Genomic DNA, 18222 nt, shown 5'->3' with positions numbered 1-18222 from the left:
TAATTTAGTTCTTCATCAAGGGCTAGTTTGGAGGAGCAAACTTGAAGAGCACGGAAAACATAGGAATAAAATGAAGCTAACTTTTGTTTAGTCGGATGACATGATTTAAAGTGTGGTGGAAGGCAAACCGATGAAGGTTTATGGTAAACTGTAGTACTGAAGTTGGATGTGTTACGGGTGACCAGAATGTCGAGAAACGGAAGAGTAAAAGTATCGTCTACGTAGCGGAACCATGCCGGGAAGTTTAAAGTTTCAAACAATTTTGATTCATAATAATGCATGTAGATATCAGCCAGGATGGGACTGAGGGGACTTCCCATGGCTAATCCCTCAGTTTGCTTGTAATATTTATTTTGGGAAACAAAATGTGTTTGTTTCAAACAGAGTTGAGTGAGAGAAATTAGCTCATCAATTTCGATGCAAGAGAAATGAAATTCGCGAAGTCTGGTTTCTAGACATCTTAATGCACCCTCCACTGGGACATTGGTGAATAATGAATTTACATCAAAAGAAACCATGAGTAAATTACTAGGAGAAATGTTTTTAACCTTTTTTACAAACTCCATTGAATTTTTTATGGTGTAAATGTTATTGTCTAATAGAGTGAAAAATCTAGAAACTAAATATTTAGCTAAAGGATACGAGGCAGTACCTAAATTTGATACAATAGGGCGGAAAGGAAAACCACTTTTATGAATTTTGGGAAGAGCATATAATCTGGCACAATTCGCAACAGATGGGATAAGCGAATGTTTTAAGTTGCTTGAAATGATTTGCGAAGATTTGATCGCAGTTTTTATTTTGGATAAGTCCGAAGGTGAAGGATCTTTAGGGATCGGATTATATGGTCCTTCGTTTAAGAGTTTAGTGACACCATCGATGTAAGTGTTCTTATCCATGACGACTATCTGGCCACCTTTGTCGGCCTTTGAAATGATAATATCCGGGTTAGAATGAATTTCGCGCATTGTAGCTCTTTCTCTCGCAGTTAGATTTGGTTTCAAAGGTTTATTATTGAATTTCACATTATGAGCCATAAGATGCCTAATCATTTCTTTCTGTGAATCTGAAACTTTACTGAACTTGAAAGCTTTTTCGATAGGAGCCAAAATCTTTGGAATCGAGGGTTTACAGGTTTGTGAGAGGTTAAAAATTATATTTTAGAATTCTCTCCTGTTCTTCTGAAAGACTAACATTAGAAATATTAACTATTGGCTTGATGTTTACAATGGGAAGATTTTTTGAACTACTTGAACTGGAAGACTGTAAAAGAACTTTCTCGAATTTAACTGCAAGGGTGTTTTTATGACGGTTAACTGCATTCTCCGTTCTAGACCAAGACTTTTGTTCAAGGGCAGTGAATTTTGGATATGATTTAGCGAGTTCCAGATGAAGCTTATAGAGTTCATGTTTAATTTTGGACAATTGTTGACGTGTATCCCTTATCACAGATCGAAGTATGGCAAGCTCGCAATTTAACAGAATTCTTGAAACGCGACTCGAAGGTTTTTGATTAGATTTGATTTGAATAAAATTGGGGATCAATTTTTTACATTTACATTTAAGTAAAAAGTCAAGATGATTCAAGAAATTTTGCCGTTTCAGGCGTAATTTAGTGAAACGATTAACGGATGAAAGCATGATAAACAATGCAGAAAATCAAACTAAATTAACTGAGCAATAATAAAGTACACACAAAACAGCAGAAAAATCCCTCACTGAAATAAATAGAAAAGAAAACGTTTGTAAGCAAAATGCATGAAATCAGACAAGCAAAGCACAATATCCAAATGTACAAAACATAAACATAACTTGAAAATTGCAAAAATGTACTCACCGAAACTCCTACAATCACAAAATGGCGGCCACACCACGTGTAAAAAAGAAAGCAAAATGTAAGCCTGTTTGGGGCTTCTATAATTAAGACACAATAACACGCCGAATAAATACTAATTCAGAAGTCAAACAACAAAAATCAGCGTTATACCTACAAAATTTTCACAGGACTAGTTTCGATGGTTTTACCGAACCATCATCTTCAGCTGCAAAACCGCAAATGAACAAGATAGGAAATAATGATTAGATAAGATAAGAAACCCTGGACAAGAATAAGCAAGTGGCGCCATCTGTTGGCGAAACCAGAACTAAAACATAATTTCTCTAAAAGCCGAAGGCAAATTTGGATTGGAATTAGGATCGTTAACTAGAACAGAAAAATTTTTTTGAATGTGAAATGCCTCTAGAAAATCCAGTTCTCCAATGGAAGATGTTTTTTGAATAATTTTGGCAGCAGAAAAATTGAAAGTGTGATTTTCGGACCAACAATGTTGAGCAACAGAAGACTTCTGTGTTTCCTTTTTTCTAACATATGCCTCATGTTCTTTGACGCGAAATTTTAAGGCTCTCTTAGTTTGGCCAATGTAAATAAAACCACACTGGCAAGGAATCCTATAAATACCCCAGGAATTCATATCCGGAATGGGGTCCTTGAGTATAGAAGTTGGAATTTTATTGATGGGAGAATAAACAACCCGAAAGTTAAATTTCTGCAAAATATGTGCAACTTTATAGCTAATTGATGGAAAGAAGGGAATGACAACAGAATTTTTATAATCTCCTAAAATAAGAGTGTGGCTTTTAGTGTGTTGAGATGAGAATTTTTTAACTGCTTGATTAATAATGTTGGGTGAAAAGCCCCTGTCAATAGCTATTGCTTTTAAATAATTTAGTTCTTCATCAAGGGCTAGTTTGGAGGAGCAAACTTGAAGAGCACGGAAAACATAGGAATAAAATGAAGCTAACTTTTGTTTAGTCGGATGACATGATTTAAAGTGTGGTGGAAGGCAAACCGATGAAGGTTTACGGTAAACTGTAGTACTGAAGTTGGATGTGTTACGGGTGACCAGAATGTCGAGAAACGGAAGAGTAAAAGTATCGTCTACGTAGCGGAACCATGCCGGGAAGTTTAAAGATTCAAACAATTTTGATTCATAATAATGCATGTAGATATCAGCCAGGATGGGACTGAGGGGACTTCCCATGGCTAATCCCTCAGTTTGCTTGTAATATTTATTTTGGAAAACAAAATGTGTTTGTTTCAAACAGAGTTGTGTGAGAGAAATTAGCTCATCAATTTCGATGCAAGAGAAATGAAATTCGCGAAGTCTGCTTTCTAGACATCTTAATGCACCCTCCACTGGGACATTGGTGAATAATGATTTTACATCAAAAGAAACCATGAGTAAATTACTAGGAGAAATGCTTTTAACCTTTTTTACAAACTCCATTGAATTTTTTATCGTGTAAATGTTATTGTCTAATAGAGTGGAAAATCTAGAAACTAAATATTTAGCTAAAGGATACGAGGCAGTACCTAAATTTGATACAATAGGGCGGAAAGGTATACCACTTTTATGAATTTTGGGAAGAGCATATAATCTGGCACAATTCGCAACAGATGGGATAAGCGAATGTTTTAAGTTGCTTGAAATGATTTGCGAAGATTTGATCGCAGTTTTTATTTTGGATAAGTCCGAAGGTGAAGGATCTTTAGGGATCGGATTATATGGTCCTTCGTTTAAGAGTTTAGTGACACCATCGATGTAAGTGTTCTTATCCATGACGACTATCTGGCCACCTTTGTCGGCCTTTGAAATGATAATATCCGGGTTAGAATGAATTTCGCGCATTGTAGCTCTTTCTCTCGCAGTTAGATTTGGTTTCAAAGGTTTATTATTGAATTTCACATTATGAGCGATAAGATGCCTAATCATTTCTTTCTGTGAATCTGAAACTTTACTGAACTTGAAAGCTTTTTCGATAGGAGCCAAAATCTTTGGAATCGAGGGTTTACAGGTTTGTGAGAGGTTAAAAATTATATTTTAGAATTCTCTCCTGTTCTTCTGAAAGACTAACATTAGAAATATTAACTATTGGCTTGATGTTTACAATGGGAAGATTTTTTGAACTACTTGAACTGGAAGACTGTAAAAGAACTTTCTCGAATTTAACTGCAAGGGTGTTTTTATGACGGTTAACTGCATTCTCCGTTCTAGACCAAGACTTTTGTTCAAGGGCAGTGAATTTTGGATATGATTTAGCGAGTTCCAGATGAAGCTTATAGAGTTCATGTTCAATTTTGGACAATTGTTGACGTGTATCCCTTATCACGGACCGAAGTAAGGCAAGCTTGCAATTTAACAGAATTCTTGAAACGCGACTCGAAGGTTTTTGATTAGATTTGATTTGAATAAAATTGGGGATCAATTTTTTACATTTAAATTTAAGTAAAAAGTCAAGATGATTCAAGAAATTTTGCCGTTTCAGGCGTAATTTAGTGAAACGATTAACGGATGAAAGCATGATAAACAATGCAGAAAATCAAACTAAATTAACTGAGCAATAATAAAGTACACACAAAACAGCAGAAAAATCCCTCACTGAAATGAATAGAAAACAAAACGTTTGTAAGCAAAATGCATGAAATCAGACAAGCAAAGCACAATATCCAAATGTACAAAACATAAACATAACTTGAAAATTGCAAAAATGTACTCACCGGAACTCCTACAATCACAAAATGGCGGCCACACCACGTGTAAAAAAGAAAGCAAAATGTAAGCCTGTTTGGGGCTTCTATAATTAAGACACAATAACACGCCGAATAAATACTAATTCAGAAGTCAAACAACAAAAATCAGCGTTATACCTACAAAATTTTCACAGGACTAGTTTCGATGGTTTTACCGAACCATCATCTTCAGCTGCAAAACCGCAAATGAACAAGATAGGAAATAATGATTAGATAAGATAAGAAACCCTGGACAAGAATAAGCAAGTGGCGCCATCTGTTGGCGAAACCAGAACTAAAACATAATTTCTCTAAAAGCCGAAGGCAAATTTGGATTGGAATTAGGATCGTTAACTAGAACAGAAAAATTTTTTTGAATGTGAAATGCCTCTAGAAAATCCAGTTCTCCAATGGAAGATGTTTTTTGAATAATTTTGGCAGCAGAAAAATTGAAAGTGTGATTTTCGGACCAACAATGTTGAGCAACAGAAGACTTCTGTGTTTCCTTTTTTCTAACATATGCCTCATGTTCTTTGACGCGAAATTTTAAGGCTCTCTTAGTTTGGCCAATGTAAATAAAACCACACTGGCAAGGAATCCTATAAATACCCCAGGAATTCATATCCGGAATGGGGTCCTTGAGTATAGAAGTTGGAATTTTATTGATGGGAGAATAAACAACCCGAAAGTTAAATTTCTGCAAAATATGTGCAACTTTATAGCTAATTGATGGAAAGAAGGGAATGACAACAGAATTTTTATAATCTCCTAAAATAAGAGTGTGGCTTTTAGTGTGTTGAGATGAGAATTTTTTAACTGCTTGATTAATAATGTTGGGTGAAAAGCCCCTGTCAATAGCTATTGCTTTTAAATAATTTAGTTCTTCATCAAGGGCTAGTTTGGAGGAGCAAACTTGAAGAGCACGGAAAACATAGGAATAAAATGAAGCTAACTTTTGTTTAGTCGGATGACATGATTTAAAGTGTGGTGGAAGGCAAACCGATGAAGGTTTACGGTAAACTGTAGTACTGAAGTTGGATGTGTTACGGGTGACCAGAATGTCGAGAAACGGAAGAGTAAAAGTATCGTCTACGTAGCGGAACCATGCCGGGAAGTTTAAAGATTCAAACAATTTTGATTCATAATAATGCATGTAGATATCAGCCAGGATGGGACTGAGGGGACTTCCCATGGCTAATCCCTCAGTTTGCTTGTAATATTTATTTTGGAAAACAAAATGTGTTTGTTTCAAACAGAGTTGTGTGAGAGAAATTAGCTCATCAATTTCGATGCAAGAGAAATGAAATTCGCGAAGTCTGCTTTCTAGACATCTTAATGCACCCTCCACTGGGACATTGGTGAATAATGATTTTACATCAAAAGAAACCATGAGTAAATTACTAGGAGAAATGCTTTTAACCTTTTTTACAAACTCCATTGAATTTTTTATGGTGTAAATGTTATTGTCTAATAGAGTGGAAAATCTAGAAACTAAATATTTAGCTAAAGGATACGAGGCAGTACCTAAATTTGATACAATAGGGCGGAAAGGTATACCACTTTTATGAATTTTGGGAAGAGCATATAATCTGGCACAATTCGCAACAGATGGGATAAGCGAATGTTTTAAGTTGCTTGAAATGATTTGCGAAGATTTGATCGCAGTTTTTATTTTGGATAAGTCCGAAGGTGAAGGATCTTTAGGGATCGGATTATATGGTCCTTCGTTTAAGAGTTTAGTGACACCATCGATGTAAGTGTTCTTATCCATGACGACTATCTGGCCACCTTTGTCGGCCTTTGAAATGATAATATCCGGGTTAGAATGAATTTCGCGCATTGTAGCTCTTTCTCTCGCAGTTAGATTTGGTTTCAAAGGTTTATTATTGAATTTCACATTATGAGCGATAAGATGCCTAATCATTTCTTTCTGTGAATCTGAAACTTTACTGAACTTGAAAGCTTTTTCGATAGGAGCCAAAATCTTTGGAATCGAGGGTTTACAGGTTTGTGAGAGGTTAAAAATTATATTTTAGAATTCTCTCCTGTTCTTCTGAAAGACTAACATTAGAAATATTAACTATTGGCTTGATGTTTACAATGGGAAGATTTTTTGAACTACTTGAACTGGAAGACTGTAAAAGAACTTTCTCGAATTTAACTGCAAGGGTGTTTTTATGACGGTTAACTGCATTCTCCGTTCTAGACCAAGACTTTTGTTCAAGGGCAGTGAATTTTGGATATGATTTAGCGAGTTCCAGATGAAGCTTATAGAGTTCATGTTCAATTTTGGACAATTGTTGACGTGTATCCCTTATCACGGACCGAAGTAAGGCAAGCTTGCAATTTAACAGAATTCTTGAAACGCGACTCGAAGGTTTTTGATTAGATTTGATTTGAATAAAATTGGGGATCAATTTTTTACATTTAAATTTAAGTAAAAAGTCAAGATGATTCAAGAAATTTTGCCGTTTCAGGCGTAATTTAGTGAAACGATTAACGGATGAAAGCATGATAAACAATGCAGAAAATCAAACTAAATTAACTGAGCAATAATAAAGTACACACAAAACAGCAGAAAAATCCCTCACTGAAATGAATAGAAAACAAAACGTTTGTAAGCAAAATGCATGAAATCAGACAAGCAAAGCACAATATCCAAATGTACAAAACATAAACATAACTTGAAAATTGCAAAAATGTACTCACCGGAACTCCTACAATCACAAAATGGCGGCCACACCACGTGTAAAAAAGAAAGCAAAATGTAAGCCTGTTTGGGGCTTCTATAATTAAGACACAATAACACGCCGAATAAATACTAATTCAGAAGTCAAACAACAAAAATCAGCGTTATACCTACAAAATTTTCACAGGACTAGTTTCGATGGTTTTACCGAACCATCATCTTCAGCTGCAAAACCGCAAATGAACAAGATAGGAAATAATGATTAGATAAGATAAGAAACCCTGGACAAGAATAAGCAAGTGGCGCCATCTGTTGGCGAAACCAGAACTAAAACATAATTTCTCTAAAAGCCGAAGGCAAATTTGGATTGGAATTAGGATCGTTAACTAGAACAGAAAAATTTTTTTGAATGTGAAATGCCTCTAGAAAATCCAGTTCTCCAATGGAAGATGTTTTTTGAATAATTTTGGCAGCAGAAAAATTGAAAGTGTGATTTTCGGACCAACAATGTTGAGCAACAGAAGACTTCTGTGTTTCCTTTTTTCTAACATATGCCTCATGTTCTTTGACGCGAAATTTTAAGGCTCTCTTAGTTTGGCCAATGTAAATAAAACCACACTGGCAAGGAATCCTATAAATACCCCAGGAATTCATATCCGGAATGGGGTCCTTGAGTATAGAAGTTGGAATTTTATTGATGGGAGAATAAACAACCCGAAAGTTAAATTTCTGCAAAATATGTGCAACTTTATAGCTAATTGATGGAAAGAAGGGAATGACAACAGAATTTTTATAATCTCCTAAAATAAGAGTGTGGCTTTTAGTGTGTTGAGATGAGAATTTTTTAACTGCTTGATTAATAATGTTGGGTGAAAAGCCCCTGTCAATAGCTATTGCTTTTAAATAATTTAGTTCTTCATCAAGGGCTAGTTTGGAGGAGCAAACTTGAAGAGCACGGAAAACATAGGAATAAAATGAAGCTAACTTTTGTTTAGTCGGATGACATGATTTAAAGTGTGGTGGAAGGCAAACCGATGAAGGTTTACGGTAAACTGTAGTACTGAAGTTGGATGTGTTACGGGTGACCAGAATGTCGAGAAACGGAAGAGAATTGCAAGTCTCAAGTTCAAAAGTGAACTGAATAGCAGGATCAATAGAATTCATTGTTGAAAGAACTTTATTTAAATCATCTTTATTACCTTCAAACAGGGTAAAAGTATCGTCTACGTAGCGGAACCATGCCGGGAAGTTTAAAGTTTCAAACAATTTTGATTCATAATAATGCATGTAGATATCAGCCAGGATGGGACTGAGGGGACTTCCCATGGCTAATCCCTCAGTTTGCTTGTAATATTTATTTTGGAAAACAAAATGTGTTTGTTTCAAACAGAGTTGAGTGAGAGAAATTACCTCATCAATTTCGATGCAAGAGAAATGAAATTCGCGAAGTCTGCTTTCTAGACATCTTAATGCACCCTCCACTGGGACATTGGTGAATAATGAATTTACATCAAAAGAAACCATGAGTAAATTACTAGGAGAAATGTTTTTAACCTTTTTTACAAACTCCATTGAATTTTTTATGGTGTAAATGTTATTGTCTAATAGAGTGATAAATCTAGAAACTAAATATTTAGCTAAAGGATACAAGGCAGTACCTAAATTTGATACAATAGGGCGGAAAGGAATACCACTTTTATGAATTTTGGGAAGAGCATATAATCTGGCACCATTCGCAACAGATGGGATAAGCGAATGTTTTAAGTTGCTTGAAATGATTTGCGAAGATTTGATCGCAGTTTTTATTTTGGATAAGTCCGAAGGTGAAGGATCTTTAGGGATCGGATTATATGGTCCTTCGTTTAAGAGTTTAGTGACACCATCGATGTAAGTGTTCTTATCCATGACGACTATCTGGCCACCTTTGTCGGCCTTTGAAATGATAATATCCGGGTTAGAATGAATTTCGCGCATTGTAGCTCTTTCTCTCGCAGTTAGATTTGGTTTCAAAGGTTTATTATTGAATTTCACATTATGAGCGATAAGATGCCTAATCATTTCTTTCTGTGAATCTGAAACTTTACTGAACTTGAAAGCTTTTTCGATAGGAGCCAAAATCTTTGGAATCGAGGGTTTACAGGTTTGTGAGAGGTTAAAAATTATATTTTAGAATTCTCTCCTGTTCTTCTGAAAGACTAACATTAGAAATATTAACTATTGGCTTGATGTTTACAATGGGAAGATTTTTTGAACTACTTGAACTGGAAGACTGTAAAAGAACTTTCTCGAATTTAACTGCAAGGGTGTTTTTATGACGGTTAACTGCATTCTCCGTTCTAGACCAAGACTTTTGTTCAAGGGCAGTGAATTTTGGATATGATTTAGCGAGTTCCAGATGAAGCTTATAGAGTTCATGTTCAATTTTGGACAATTGTTGACGTGTATCCCTTATCACGGACCGAAGTAAGGCAAGCTTGCAATTTAACAGAATTCTTGAAACGCGACTCGAAGGTTTTTGATTAGATTTGATTTGAATAAAATTGGGGATCAATTTTTTACATTTAAATTTAAGTAAAAAGTCAAGATGATTCAAGAAATTTTGCCGTTTCAGGCGTAATTTAGTGAAACGATTAACGGATGAAAGCATGATAAACAATGCAGAAAATCAAACTAAATTAACTGAGATATAATAAAGTACACACAAAACAGCAGAAAAATCCCTCACTGAAATGAATAGAAAACAAAACGTTTGTAAGCAAAATGCATGAAATCAGACAAGCAAAGCACAATATCCAAATGTACAAAACATAAACATAACTTGAAAATTGCAAAAATGTACTCACCGGAACTCCTACAATCACAAAATGGCGGCCACACCACGTGTAAAAAAGAAAGCAAAATGTAAGCCTGTTTGGGGCTTCTATAATTAAGACACAATAACACGCCGAATAAATACTAATTCAGAAGTCAAACAACAAAAATCAGCGTTATACCTACAAAATTTTCACAGGACTAGTTTCGATGGTTTTACCGAACCATCATCTTCAGCTGCAAAACCGCAAATGAACAAGATAGGAAATAATGATTAGATAAGATAAGAAACCCTGGACAAGAATAAGCAAGTGGCGCCATCTGTTGGCGAAACCAGAACTAAAACATAATTTCTCTAAAAGCCGAAGGCAAATTTGGATTGGAATTAGGATCGTTAACTAGAACAGAAAAATTTTTTTGAATGTGAAATGCCTCTAGAAAATCCAGTTCTCCAATGGAAGATGTTTTTTGAATAATTTTGGCAGCAGAAAAATTGAAAGTGTGATTTTCGGACCAACAATGTTGAGCAACAGAAGACTTCTGTGTTTCCTTTTTTCTAACATATGCCTCATGTTCTTTGACGCGAAATTTTAAGGCTCTCTTAGTTTGGCCAATGTAAATAAAACCACACTGGCAAGGAATCCTATAAATACCCCAGGAATTCATATCCGGAATGGGGTCCTTGAGTATAGAAGTTGGAATTTTATTGATGGGAGAATAAACAACCCGAAAGTTAAATTTCTGCAAAATATGTGCAACTTTATAGCTAATTGATGGAAAGAAGGGAATGACAACAGAATTTTTATAATCTCCTAAAATAAGAGTGTGGCTTTTAGTGTGTTGAGATGAGAATTTTTTAACTGCTTGATTAATAATGTTGGGTGAAAAGCCCCTGTCAATAGCTATTGCTTTTAAATAATTTAGTTCTTCATCAAGGGCTAGTTTGGAGGAGCAAACTTGAAGAGCACGGAAAACATAGGAATAAAATGAAGCTAACTTTTGTTTAGTCGGATGACATGATTTAAAGTGTGGTGGAAGGCAAACCGATGAAGGTTTACGGTAAACTGTAGTACTGAAGTTGGATGTGTTACGGGTGACCAGAATGTCGAGAAACGGAAGAGTAAAAGTATCGTCTACGTAGCGGAACCATGCCGGGAAGTTTAAAGATTCAAACAATTTTGATTCATAATAATGCATGTAGATATCAGCCAGGATGGGACTGAGGGGACTTCCCATGGCTAATCCCTCAGTTTGCTTGTAATATTTATTTTGGAAAACAAAATGTGTTTGTTTCAAACAGAGTTGTGTGAGAGAAATTAGCTCATCAATTTCGATGCAAGAGAAATGAAATTCGCGAAGTCTGCTTTCTAGACATCTTAATGCACCCTTTACTGGGACATTGGTGAATAATGATTTTACATCAAAAGAAACCATGAGTAAATTACTAGGAGAAATGCTTTTAACCTTTTTTACAAACTCCATTGAATTTTTTATGGTGTAAATGTTATTGTCTAATAGAGTGGAAAATCTAGAAACTAAATATTTAGCTAAAGGATACGAGGCAGTACCTAAATTTGATACAATAGGGCGGAAAGGTATACCACTTTTATGAATTTTGGGAAGAGCATATAATCTGGCACAATTCGCAACAGATGGGATAAGCGAATGTTTTAAGTTGCTTGAAATGATTTGCGAAGATTTGATCGCAGTTTTTATTTTGGATAAGTCCGAAGGTGAAGGATCTTTAGGGATCGGATTATATGGTCCTTCGTTTAAGAGTTTAGTGACACCATCGATGTAAGTGTTCTTATCCATGACGACTATCTGGCCACCTTTGTCGGCCTTTGAAATGATAATATCCGGGTTAGAATGAATTTCGCGCATTGTAGCTCTTTCTCTCGCAGTTAGATTTGGTTTCAAAGGTTTATTATTGAATTTCACATTATGAGCGATAAGATGCCTAATCATTTCTTTCTGTGAATCTGAAACTTTACTGAACTTGAAAGCTTTTTCGATAGGAGCCAAAATCTTTGGAATCGAGGGTTTACAGGTTTGTGAGAGGTTAAAAATTATATTTTAGAATTCTCTCCTGTTCTTCTGAAAGACTAACATTAGAAATATTAACTATTGGCTTGATGTTTACAATGGGAAGATTTTTTGAACTACTTGAACTGGAAGACTGTAAAAGAACTTTCTCGAATTTAACTGCAAGGGTGTTTTTATGACGGTTAACTGCATTCTCCGTTCTAGACCAAGACTTTTGTTCAAGGGCAGTGAATTTTGGATATGATTTAGCGAGTTCCAGATGAAGCTTATAGAGTTCATGTTCAATTTTGGACAATTGTTGACGTGTATCCCTTATCACGGACCGAAGTAAGGCAAGCTTGCAATTTAACAGAATTCTTGAAACGCGACTCGAAGGTTTTTGATTAGATTTGATTTGAATAAAATTGGGGATCAATTTTTTACATTTAAATTTAAGTAAAAAGTCAAGATGATTCAAGAAATTTTGCCGTTTCAGGCGTAGTTTAGTGAAACGATTAACGGATGAAAGCATGATAAACAATGCAGAAAATCAAACTAAATTAACTGAGCAATAATAAAGTACACACAAAACAGCAGAAAAATCCCTCACTGAAATGAATAGAAAACAAAACGTTTGTAAGCAAAATGCATGAAATCAGACAAGCAAAGCACAATATCCAAATGTACAAAACATAAACATAACTTGAAAATTGCAAAAATGTACTCACCGGAACTCCTACAATCACAAAATGGCGGCCACACCACGTGTAAAAAAGAAAGCAAAATGTAAGCCTGTTTGGGGCTTCTATAATTAAGACACAATAACACGCCGAATAAATACTAATTCAGAAGTCAAACAACAAAAATCAGCGTTATACCTACAAAATTTTCACAGGACTAGTTTCGATGGTTTTACCGAACCATCATCTTCAGCTGCAAAACCGCAAATGAACAAGATAGGAAATAATGATTAGATAAGATAAGAAACCCTGGACAAGAATAAGCAAGTGGCGCCATCTGTTGGCGAAACCAGAACTAAAACATAATTTCTCTAAAAGCCGAAGGCAAATTTGGATTGGAATTAGGATCGTTAACTAGAACAGAAAAATTTTTTTGAATGTGAAATGCCTCTAGAAAATCCAGTTCTCCAATGGAAGATGTTTTTTGAATAATTTTGGCAGCAGAAAAATTGAAAGTGTGATTTTCGGACGAACAATGTTGAGCAACAGAAGACTTCTGTGTTTCCTTTTTTCTAACATATGCCTCATGTTCTTTGACGCGAAATTTTAAGGCTCTCTTAGTTTGGCCAATGTAAATAAAACCACACTGGCAAGGAATCCTATAAATACCCCAGGAATTCATATCCGGAATGGGGTCCTTGAGTATAGAAGTTGGAATTTTATTGATGGGAGAATAAACAACCCGAAAGTTAAATTTCTGCAAAATATGTGCAACTTTATAGCTAATTGATGGAAAGAAGGGAATGACAACAGAATTTTTATAATCTCCTAAAATAAGAGTGTGGCTTTTAGTGTGTTGAGATGAGAATTTTTTAACTGCTTGATTAATAATGTTGGGTGAAAAGCCCCTGTCAATAGCTATTGCTTTTAAATAATTTAGTTCTTCATCAAGGGCTAGTTTGGAGGAGCAAACTTGAAGAGCACGGAAAACATAGGAATAAAATGAAGCTAACTTTTGTTTAGTCGGATGACATGATTTAAAGTGTGGTGGAAGGCAAACCGATGAAGGTTTACGGTAAACTGTAGTACTGAAGTTGGATGTGTTACGGGTGACCAGAATGTCGAGAAACGGAAGAGTAAAAGTATCGTCTACGTAGCGGAACCATGCCGGGAAGTTTAAAGATTCAAACAATTTTGATTCATAATAATGCATGTAGATATCAGCCAGGATGGGACTGAGGGGACTTCCCATGGCTAATCCCTCAGTTTGCTTGTAATATTTATTTTGGAAAACAAAATGTGTTTGTTTCAAACAGAGTTGTGTGAGAGAAATTAGCTCATCAATTTCGATGCAAGAGAAATGAAATTCGCGAAGTCTGCTTTCTAGACATCTTAATGCACCCTCCACTGGGACATTGGTGAATAATGATTTTACATCAAAAGAAACCATGAGTAAATTACTAGGAGAAATGCTTTTAACCTTTTTTACAAACTCCATTGAATTTTTTATGGTGTAAATGTTATTGTCTAATAGAGTGGAAAATCTAGAAACTAAATATTTAGCTAAAGGATACGAGGCAGTACCTAAATTTGATACAATAGGGCGGAAAGGTATACCACTTTTATGAATTTTGGGAAGAGCATATAATCTGGCACAATTCGCAACAGATGGGATAAGCGAATGTTTTAAGTTGCTTGAAATGATTTGCGAAGATTTGATCGCAGTTTTTATTTTGGATAAGTCCGAAGGTGAAGGATCTTTAGGGATCGGATTATATGGTCCTTCGTTTAAGAGTTTAGTGACACCATCGATGTAAGTGTTCTTATCCATGACGACTATCTGGCCACCTTTGTCGGCCTTTGAAATGATAATATCCGGGTTAGAATGAATTTCGCGCATTGTAGCTCTTTCTCTCGCAGTTAGATTTGGTTTCAAAGGTTTATTATTGAATTTCACATTATGAGCGATAAGATGCCTAATCATTTCTTTCTGTGAATCTGAAACTTTACTGAACTTGAAAGCTTTTTCGATAGGAGCCAAAATCTTTGGAATCGAGGGTTTACAGGTTTGTGAGAGGTTAAAAATTATATTTTAGAATTCTCTCCTGTTCTTCTGAAAGACTAACATTAGAAATATTAACTATTGGCTTGATGTTTACAATGGGAAGATTTTTTGAACTACTTGAACTGGAAGACTGTAAAAGAACTTTCTCGAATTTAACTGCAAGGGTGTTTTTATGACGGTTAACTGCATTCTCCGTTCTAGACCAAGACTTTTGTTCAAGGGCAGTGAATTTTGGATATGATTTAGCGAGTTCCAGATGAAGCTTATAGAGTTCATGTTCAATTTTGGACAATTGTTGACGTGTATCCCTTATCACGGACCGAAGTAAGGCAAGCTTGCAATTTAACAGAATTCTTGAAACGCGACTCGAAGGTTTTTGATTAGATTTGATTTGAATAAAATTGGGGATCAATTTTTTACATTTAAATTTAAGTAAAAAGTCAAGATGATTCAAGAAATTTTGCCGTTTCAGGCGTAATTTAGTGAAACGATTAACGGATGAAAGCATGATAAACAATGCAGAAAATCAAACTAAATTAACTGAGCAATAATAAAGTACACACAAAACAGCAGAAAAATCCCTCACTGAAATGAATAGAAAACAAAACGTTTGTAAGCAAAATGCATGAAATCAGACAAGCAAAGCACAATATCCAAATGTACAAAACATAAACATAACTTGAAAATTGCAAAAATGTACTCACCGGAACTCCTACAATCACAAAATGGCGGCCACACCACGTGTAAAAAAGAAAGCAAAATGTAAGCCTGTTTGGGGCTTCTATAATTAAGACACAATAACACGCCGAATAAATACTAATTCAGAAGTCAAACAACAAAAATCAGCGTTATACCTACAAAATTTTCACAGGACTAGTTTCGATGGTTTTACCGAACCATCATCTTCAGCTGCAAAACCGCAAATGAACAAGATAGGAAATAATGATTAGATAAGATAAGAAACCCTTGACAAGAATAAGCAAGTGGCGCCATCTGTTGGCGAAACCAGAACTAAAACATAATTTCTCTAAAAGCCGAAGGCAAATTTGGATTGGAATTAGGATCGTTAACTAGAACAGAAAAATTTTTTTGAATGTGAAATGCCTCTAGAAAATCCAGTTCTCCAATGGAAGATGTTTTTTGAATAATTTTGGCAGCAGAAAAATTGAAAGTGTGATTTTCGGACCAACAATGTTGAGCAACAGAAGACTTCTGTGTTTCCTTTTTTCTAACATATGCCTCATGTTCTTTGACGCGAAATTTTAAGGCTCTCTTAGTTTGGCCAATGTAAATAAAACCACACTGGCAAGGAATCCTATAAATACCCCAGGAATTCATATCCGGAATGGGGTCCTTGAGTATAGAAGTTGGAATTTTATTGATGGGAGAATAAACAACCCGAAAGTTAAATTTCTGCAAAATATGTGCAACTTTATAGCTAATTGATGGAAAGAAGGGAATGACAACAGAATTTTTATAATCTCCTAAAATAAGAGTGTGGCTTTTAGTGTGTTGAGATGAGAATTTTTTAACTGCTTGATTAATAATGTTGGGTGAAAAGCCCCTGTCAATAGCTATTGCTTTTAAATAATTTAGTTCTTCATCAAGGGCTAGTTTGGAGGAGCAAACTTGAAGAGCACGGAAAACATAGGAATAAAATGAAGCTAACTTTTGTTTAGTCGGATGACATGATTTAAAGTGTGGTGGAAGGCAAACCGATGAAGGTTTACGGTAAACTGTAGTACTGAAGTTGGATGTGTTACGGGTGACCAGAATGTCGAGAAACGGAAGAGAATTGCAAGTCTCAAGTTCAAAAGTGAACTGAATAGCAGGATCAATAGAATTCATTGTTGAAAGAACTTTATTTAAATCATCTTTATTACCTTCAAACAGGGTAAAAGTATCGTCTACGTAGCGGAACCATGCCGGGAAGTTTAAAGTTTCAAACAATTTTGATTCATAATAATGCATGTAGATATCAGCCAGGATGGGACTGAGGGGACTTCCCATGGCTAATCCCTCAGTTTGCTTGTAATATTTATTTTGGAAAACAAAATGTGTTTGTTTCAAACAGAGTTGAGTGAGAGAAATTACCTCATCAATTTCGATGCAAGAGAAATGAAATTCGCGAAGTCTGCTTTCTAGACATCTTAATGCACCCTCCACTGGGACATTGGTGAATAATGAATTTACATCAAAAGAAACCATGAGTAAATTACTAGGAGAAATGTTTTTAACCTTTTTTAAAAACTCCATTGAATTTTTTATGGTGTAAATGTTATTGTCTAATAGAGTGAAAAATCTAGAAACTAAATATTTAGCTAAAGGATACAAGGCAGTACCTAAATTTGATACAATAGGGCGGAAAGGAATACCACTTTTATGAATTTTGGGAAGAGCATATAATCTGGCACAATTCGCAACAGATGGGATAAGCGAATGTTTTAAGTTGCTTGAAATGATTTGCGAAGATTTGATCGCAGTTTTTATTTTGGATAAGTCCGAAGGTGAAGGATCTTTAGGGATCGGATTATATGGTCCTTCGTTTAAGAGTTTAGTGACACCATCGATGTAAGTGTTCTTATCCATGACTACTATCTGGCCACCTTTGTCGGCCTTTGAAATGATAATATCCGGGTTAGAATGAATTTCGCGCATTGTAGCTCTTTCTCTCGCAGTTAGATTTGGTTTCAAAGGTTTATTATTGAATTTCACATTATGAGCGATAGGATGCCTAATCATTTCTTTCTGTGAATCTGAAACTTTACTGAATTGAAAGCTTTTTCGATAGGAGCCAAAATCTTTGGAATCGAGGGTTTACAGGTTTGTGAGAAGTTAAAATTATATTTTAGAATTCTCTCTTGTTCTTCTGAAAGACTAACATTAGAAATATTAACTATTGGCTTGATGTTTACAATGGGAAGATTTTTTGAACTACTTGAACTGGAAGACTGTAAAAGAAGTTTTTCGAATTTAACTGCAAGGGTGTTTTTATGACGGTTAACTGCATTCTCCGTTCTAGACCAAGACTTTTGTTCAAGGGCAGTGAATTTTGGATATGATTTAGCGAGTTCCAGATGAAGCTTATAGAGTTCATGTTCAATTTTGGACAATTGTTGACGTGTATCCCTTATCACGGACCGAAGTAAGGCAACCTTGCAATTTAACAGAATTCTTAATCGCGACTCGAAGGTTTTTGATTAGATTTCATTTGAATAAAATTGGGGATCAATTTTTTACATTTACATTTAAGTAAAATTCAAGATGATTCAAGAATTTTTGCCGTTTCAGGCGTAATTTAGTGAAACGATTAACGGATGAAGGCATGATAAACAATGCAGAAAATCAAACTAAATTAACTGAGCAATAATAAAGTACACAC

This window comes from Stegodyphus dumicola, chromosome 9, assembly GCF_044657685.1.
Source record: "Stegodyphus dumicola isolate Sdum_Otavi_A_Nest chromosome 9, ASM4465768v1".
Taxonomy (NCBI): domain Eukaryota; kingdom Metazoa; phylum Arthropoda; class Arachnida; order Araneae; family Eresidae; genus Stegodyphus; species Stegodyphus dumicola.
Note: the sequence above shows the minus strand (reverse complement) of the source record.